Raw genomic sequence first — 7,043 nt, 5'->3', positions numbered from 1 at the left:
ATGGATTTATTCCTTTGTTACTTTGGTGAAGACTGGAAAAAGGAGAAGGTAAAAATGATTCATTAACCCACCATGATTATATGGATGTCCTACATAGTTGATGACGACAGTATAAATAATGCCAAGCATGGACAAAGACTGCACGGGAAAATTTATGGGTCAGTCTTTTATGAACATAAATGAAAAACAGTTTTTTAAAAGAGAACCTCAGAACTGCCACCAGGTCTACTCAGGGTCCACACAGCCCATAGCACCTGCCTAGCATCTTCCACTGCCACCAGGGGAGTGAAGGTGGAGACCATTTCTCCAGGAGATGGGCACACCTTCCTGAAGCAAGGCCAGACATGCATGGTGCACTACACTGGGATGCTTGAAGATGGAAAGAAATTTGATTCTTCCCAGGACAGAAACAAGTCATTTAAATTTATGCTAGGCAATCAGGAGGTGATACAAGATTGGCAAAAAAAAAGAGTGGCCCTGATGAGTATGGGTTAGAGAGCCAAAATGACTGTATTCTCAGACTGCTTAAGGTGCCACTGGGCACCGGGGCATCATCCCACCACACATGAGTCTTGTTTTCCACGTGGAGCTTCTTAAACTGGAATGACAGTAGTGACTCCCTCCTCACCTTCCTGTTGTTGGATCTACCATGGTGGGATCTAGTGACTCCAGACATGTGCACATGAATCCATATGCAGCTTTTCCTTGTGTCTCACTCATTTACTCTAACTGAATGTGTCCTATCACTCAGTTTTGCTTCTGAAACCTCCATTTCCTCTTCCATTTTCTGCTTGTATGTGTGTTTACCTAAACTATACATCATAAACCTCAAGTTAGTCACTTTGTTTTCATTTTGGGGTGAAGATTCAGTTTCAGTCTTTTGATTCTAGGATCTAGGTTACCAATTAGGTATCTTTACAAGTATTATAAACACAAGTGATGGGCTCACTTTAGAATAGGAATTGCTGTTGACAGGTGGGGGTTGCAAGAATCTTTATTGTATTTTTTGAATGAAATTTTTTTTTATCTATTATATAGTAAATATTCTTGCTTCTGGACTGCAAAGCCATAGCAGATTTGAGATACTGTTGAGGGCTAAATTAATCTCCAATGTGAGAAATGCCCTTGGGCTGAATTAAAAGCCCTACCCAAAAGCCAAGTGGGAAATGGGAGAGCCTTTTCCCCACAAGCCCCTCCCACACTCCCCTGAAACCCTCTGCCTTTTGAAAGCAGATCACTTTCACGTGATGTTGGACACAGTAGGTATCTGTCCCTGGTCAACAGGAACCTCTGAAGCCTTCTTTGTGACCTGGTTTGGTTTGTAGGTTTGGGTTTTGATTTTTCTCCATCCTGTTGTTTTAATAATGGATTTGGGGGACTTTTGTAATATCCTTACTATCCATGTTCTACTTCATAATTTTAAGAACTTTAATTGAAAGTTTAAATTGAAGGTGCTGTTTGTAGACTTTAACACCCAATGAAAGCCTAGCCATCATGACAAATCCTACAGTGTTCTATAAGAAAATGATGCTGGCCATCGAAGCTTCAGCAGCACCTGTGTTTTTATGCTTGGATCTCTGCTGATAAAGTTTGCTGGCTTTTTGTCCTTCAGCCCCTTCTTACCCTTTGCTGTCCTGTGTAGTGATTTTTTTTAACCTTTATTTTATTTATTTATTTTATGTGGTGCTGAGGATCAAACCCAGGGCCTCGCACGTGCTAGGTGATTGCTCTACTGCTGAGCCACAACCGCTGCTCTGTGTAGTGATTTGGTAAGAGAAATTATTACCTTGTTCCCTGCTTCCCCCACACCACATATGAGGTATTGTTTATATATCTCTATTTATTTATTTTTTATGTGGTGCTGAGGACCGAACCCAGTGCTTCACATATATGAGGCAAGTGCTCTACTACTGAGTCCCAGCCCCAGCCCATATGAGTTTTATTACTGCAATAAAAGTACTTTGTGCTAGGTGCAGTGGTGCACCTGTAATCTTAGCAGCTGAGGAGGCTGAGGCAGGAAGATCACAAGTTCAAAGCCAGCCTCAGCAAAAGCGAGGCACCAAGCAACTCAGTGAGACCCTGTCTCTAAATAAAATACAAAATAGGGCTGGGGATGTGGCTCAGTGGTTGAGTGCCTCTGAGTTCAATCCCTCATACCCCTCCAAAAAAAGTGTTTTATGACAGCTTTTCTCAAAAAAGAAATTTTTTAAAATAGTAAATTAAGTCAGCATTGTGAAAAAAAATCATGATCAAGTAGGCTTTTATCCCAGAAATGAAAACTTGGCTCAATTTTCTGATTTTTTTTATATATTTATATATTTTTTAATATATTCAATAGCTGTAGGAGTAGTTTACCTATATGTCCCTTACATCAAGGTTGCTAATTGTCCATATGCTAGGCAAATTTTGAAAAATAAATATATAGAAAATATACAATTCAGGAAAGATCTTCCAATAAAATTCAACACACATTTAAGATTTTCAAAATTCTTAGCTAAGAATAGAAACTAATAGAGTATATCTCTCCAGTCAAAAATAATCTATTTCAAATATTATGGTTGATGATGATACTCTATTTGTGTTATCCTTAAAAATGGGACTATGCCAAGGATGCCCATAAATAGAAACAAAAGGAATAAAAATTAAAAGAGAGAAAATTGTTATTTGTAATTATTTAATTTTCCAGGTGAAAAGATAATCTATAAACAAATAAAATTTTAAAAAAACAAATAAGATTTCTAAATAGATCAGCCCAAAATAATCAGTATGCTATAGAAAATATCAAAAATTTAATAATTGTTCACATTTTCTATATGTTTACTACTTATTTGTGTGTTTATTTTATTGGTGCTAACACACCTCATTAGGAATGTGGATTTCTCAATTTCTCCTTGTACTTTGATCAAGTGTTATTTTATATATTAAGTTGATATTATGAGATACGTACAGATTCATGATTGTCACACCTTCTTGATGATAAAAGATTATCATTGAGTTAATCTACTTATGTTAATAGTTTTTATTATATGAAAATTGCTGTCATCTCCCAAATTCTTCCATGCTGTTCTGTAGTAAACCCTTCCTCTACCCCTATATGGCTGGAGTTTTAATTCCTTGCTGGTGGAAGGCCAGACCCAGTGTATATGTAGTAAGGTGGAACGGGGGTTTGTACAGAAAGTGCTTGAAAACTCTGATCCTCGACATATATGCCTAGTACATGATCATTACACCTTCTTGATTGATAAAAGATTATCATTGAATCTATTTATTTATGTTAATAGAAATATTAATATTTCTTTTATTTATGTTAATAGTTTTTGTAACAAACTCTCTTCTATCTCTTTATTGTTAGCCTTTTTGTGTGATAATGTTTTAGATGTGCCTTTTATAAGCAACATGCACTTAAATATTGTTTTTCTCTCCAATATGAGAGTCTATTTTCATAGACATCTATGATGTATTTATATTTATTTTAATGTTGGGTATTGAATATATGTTAATTAAAGACATATTTGAGCTTGTTTATATCATGTTATTTTGTATTTTAGTTTTGCAACTGTTTTTGTTTGCTTATTTTCCCCTCTTCTTCTACCATCAGATGAATTGATTTTTACTACTTTTTTAAACAAATAAGTGGTAAAGATATAGGAAATGTGAACAATTATTGAATTTTTGATAATTTTATTTATTCATTTATTTTGGGTACTGGGGACACTTAATTTTATCTGAAGACAAAGACTCGCTAACTTGTCCAGACTAGTCTCTCTTTATATTTTTTTTAGTTATAGATGGACACAATATCTTTATTTGATTTATTTATTTTTATGCATTACTGAGGATCAAACCCAGTGACTCACACATGCTAGGCAAGCACTTTACCACTGAGCTCCAACCCAGTTCCCCAGGCTAGTCTTGACCTTGCTGTCCTACTGCCTCAGCCTCCAATTCACTGGGATTACAGGTATACACTACTTCTCCCAGCAACACTTATAATTTTAAAGGTGCATATGTACTACATATTTTCTAAAAGAGTCTAAAGTTAAGTATCATTTCTAGCCTACTCCTCCTCCTCTGAAACAAACAAGTATCTTAGGACTTGCAACTTTCCCCTTCTTTCATATTATTCTAGTTTACATTTTAGTTCTATAAATCTCTTCAAATTAGTTACTTTTTTTGTATTCACTTTTATTTTTTTTATTGGTTGTTCACAACATTACAAAGCTATTGACAAATCATATTTCATACATTAGAATCAAGTGGGTTATGAACTCCCATTTTTACCCCAAATACAGATTGCAGAATCACATCGGTTACACATCACATTTTTACATACTGCCATATTAGTGACTGTTGTATTCTGCTACCTTTCCTATCCTCTAGTATCCCCCCTCCCCTCCCCTCCCATCTTCTCTCCCTACCCTATCTACTGTAATTCATTTCCCTCCATGTTTGTTATCCCATTCCCCTCATAAACTCTTATATGTAATTTTGTATAACAATGAGGGTCTCCCTCCATTTCCATGTGATTTTCCTTTTTTTCTCCCTTTCCCTCCCGCCTCATGTCTCTGTTTAATGTTAATCTTTTCTTCCTGCTCTTCCTCCCTGTTCTGTTCATAGTTGCTCTCATTATATCAAAGAAGACATTTGGTATTTGTTTTTTAGGGATTGGCTAGCTTCACTAAGCATAATCTGCTCTAGTGCCATCCATTTCCCTGCAAATTCCGTGATTTTGTCATTTTTTAGTGCTGCGTAATATTCCATGGTGTATAAATGCCACATTTTTTTTATCCATTCATCTATTGAAGGGCATCTGGGTGGATTCCACAGTCTAGCAATTGTGAATTGTGCTGCTATGAACATCGATGTGGCAGTATCCCTGTAGCATGCTCTTTTAAGGTCTTCAGGAAATAGTCCGAGAAGGGCAATAGCTGGGTCAAATGGTGGTTCCATTGCCAGCTTTCCCAGGAATCTCCATACTGCTTTCCAAATTGGCCGCACCCGTTTGCAGTCCCACCAGCAGTGTACAAGAGTACCCTTTTCCCCACATCCTCGCCAGCACTCGTTGTTGTTTGACTTCATCATGGCTGCCAATCTTACTGGGGTGAGGTGGTATCTTAGGGTGGTTTTGATTTGCATTTCCTTGACTGCTAGAGATGGTGAGCATTTTTTCATCTACTTGTTGATTGATTTTATGTCCTCCTCTGTGAAGTGTTTGTTCATGTCCTTGGCCCATTTGTTGATTGGGTTGTTTGTTTTCTTATTGTCTAATTTTTTGAGTTCTTTGTATACTCTGGATATTAGGGCTCTATCTGAAGTGTGAGGAGTAAAAATTTGTTCCCATGATGTAGGCTCCCTATTTACCTCTCTTATTGTTTCTCTTGCTGAGAAAAAACTTTTTAGTTTAAGTAAGTCCCATTTGTTGATTCTTGTTATTAACTCTTGTGCTATGGGTGTCCTATTAAGGAATTTTGAGCCCGTCCCCACAATCTGTAGATCGGAGCCAACTTTTTCTTCTATCAGACGGAGAGTCTCTGATTTGATATCTAGCTCCTTTATCCACTTTGAGTTAACTTTTGTGCATGGAGAGAGAAAGGGATTCAGTTTCATTTTGTTGCATATGGATTTCCAGTTTTCCCAACACCATTTGTTGAAGATGCTATCCTTTCTCCATTGCATGTTTTTAGCTCCTTTATCAAATATAAGATAGTTGTAGCTTTGTGGATTAGTCTCTGTGCAAATTAGTTACTATTATAATTTTTACAATCAATACTTATTTCCCACTGTGATTTTCTGATTTCTTTGATCCACATTGTCTAATTACATCATACTCCCTATTTCTGCTTAAACTTCTTGATGGAATGCATCATTTAGTAGTTCTTTTGCTGAAGTTTTGTATATAGTAAACTTTGAATCTTGGGGTGCCTCAAAACATCCTTATTTCATCCTCAATTTTGCATAATATTTCAGCTGAGTATCAAGTTCTAATTTGATAAATTATTACATTAGATTGCCAAGAACATAAATTTTCCTGTAACTACATGCTCTGGCTTTACTTTTTGGTAGTAAGACTCCTTGCATGCTTTGTGACCTTTTGTTATGATCTCTTCTTTAGAGAGAGTTGACTTTCCTAAGAAATCTGATTGTACACTGAATTATGGAGGTGTCACTATGGGATAGTTTTGTTTTTGCCTTTCCCAGTTTAAGATCATGTTTTCTTTTTCTTTATGAGACAAGGGTCTCATTATGTTGCCCACGCTGGCCTTGAACTCCTGGGTTCAAACCATCCTCCTATCTCAGCTCCAAAGTAGTTAGAACTGTAGACACATACCACTGTGTCCACATGGAGACCAGTTTTCTTTCTTTTTTATTAACTTTGGTTTGCCATACCATATGGGTAGTATGTATACTACCTATATTTACACAGTGCAGATTTTCCATAGAGGATCAATATCAAAGAATTAATTTCCTAAAGTACTATGCCTATGTCAAGGATCAGAGTTTTCTAGTACTTTTTGCATCTCAGTACACACTGGGTCTGTGACCTTCCCCCCATAATGACATAGCATTAATGACCCCACCATATAGGAGGGGAGGAAGGGTTTGACTACGAGAAACATGGAAGAATTTAGAGATGATACAGCTGTTCCATACCTTGATTATAGTGGTTGTGTACTGTATACTGTATAAGTGTTAAAACTTGAAAATTGTACATTAAAGGATGATTTTATTTTAGACCTCAATTTTTTTTTATGCTGGAAGTTGAAACTAGGAGTGTTTTACCATGAGGTACATCCTCAGACCTTGATAATTTTTATTTTGAGGTAAGGTTTCACTCAATTTTGCATAATAGTTCATGCTGCGTCTAGCCTGGAACTTGTGATCCTTCTGCCTTAGCCTTCGGAGTTGCTGGGATTACAGGCGTGTGCCATTGTGCCCTGGCTATACCTTAATATTAAGAAGAAAAATACATCCCACACTTGCTCTAACATATGTATGTGATCCCTCCATGAGCCATTGAGTATCAACTTGGTTTCTGGTTCTGA

General features: G+C 36.6%; 1 pseudogene across 1 annotated transcript; it reads left to right on the top strand.

Annotated features, from left to right (window-relative positions):
* Positions 1-803, top strand: LOC308639431 (peptidyl-prolyl cis-trans isomerase FKBP1A-like; annotated as a pseudogene). Its single transcript has 2 exons — positions 1-48; positions 202-803. The product of its transcript is annotated as a peptidyl-prolyl cis-trans isomerase FKBP1A-like (transcript).
* Positions 804-7,043: the final 6,240 nt, after the last annotated feature.

The sequence above is a fragment of the Spermophilus citellus genome, assembly GCF_964194105.1.
Source record: "Spermophilus citellus genome assembly, chromosome: X".
Lineage (NCBI taxonomy): Eukaryota > Metazoa > Chordata > Mammalia > Rodentia > Sciuridae > Spermophilus > Spermophilus citellus.
Note: the sequence above shows the minus strand (reverse complement) of the source record. Positions and strands in the feature narration are given on the sequence as shown.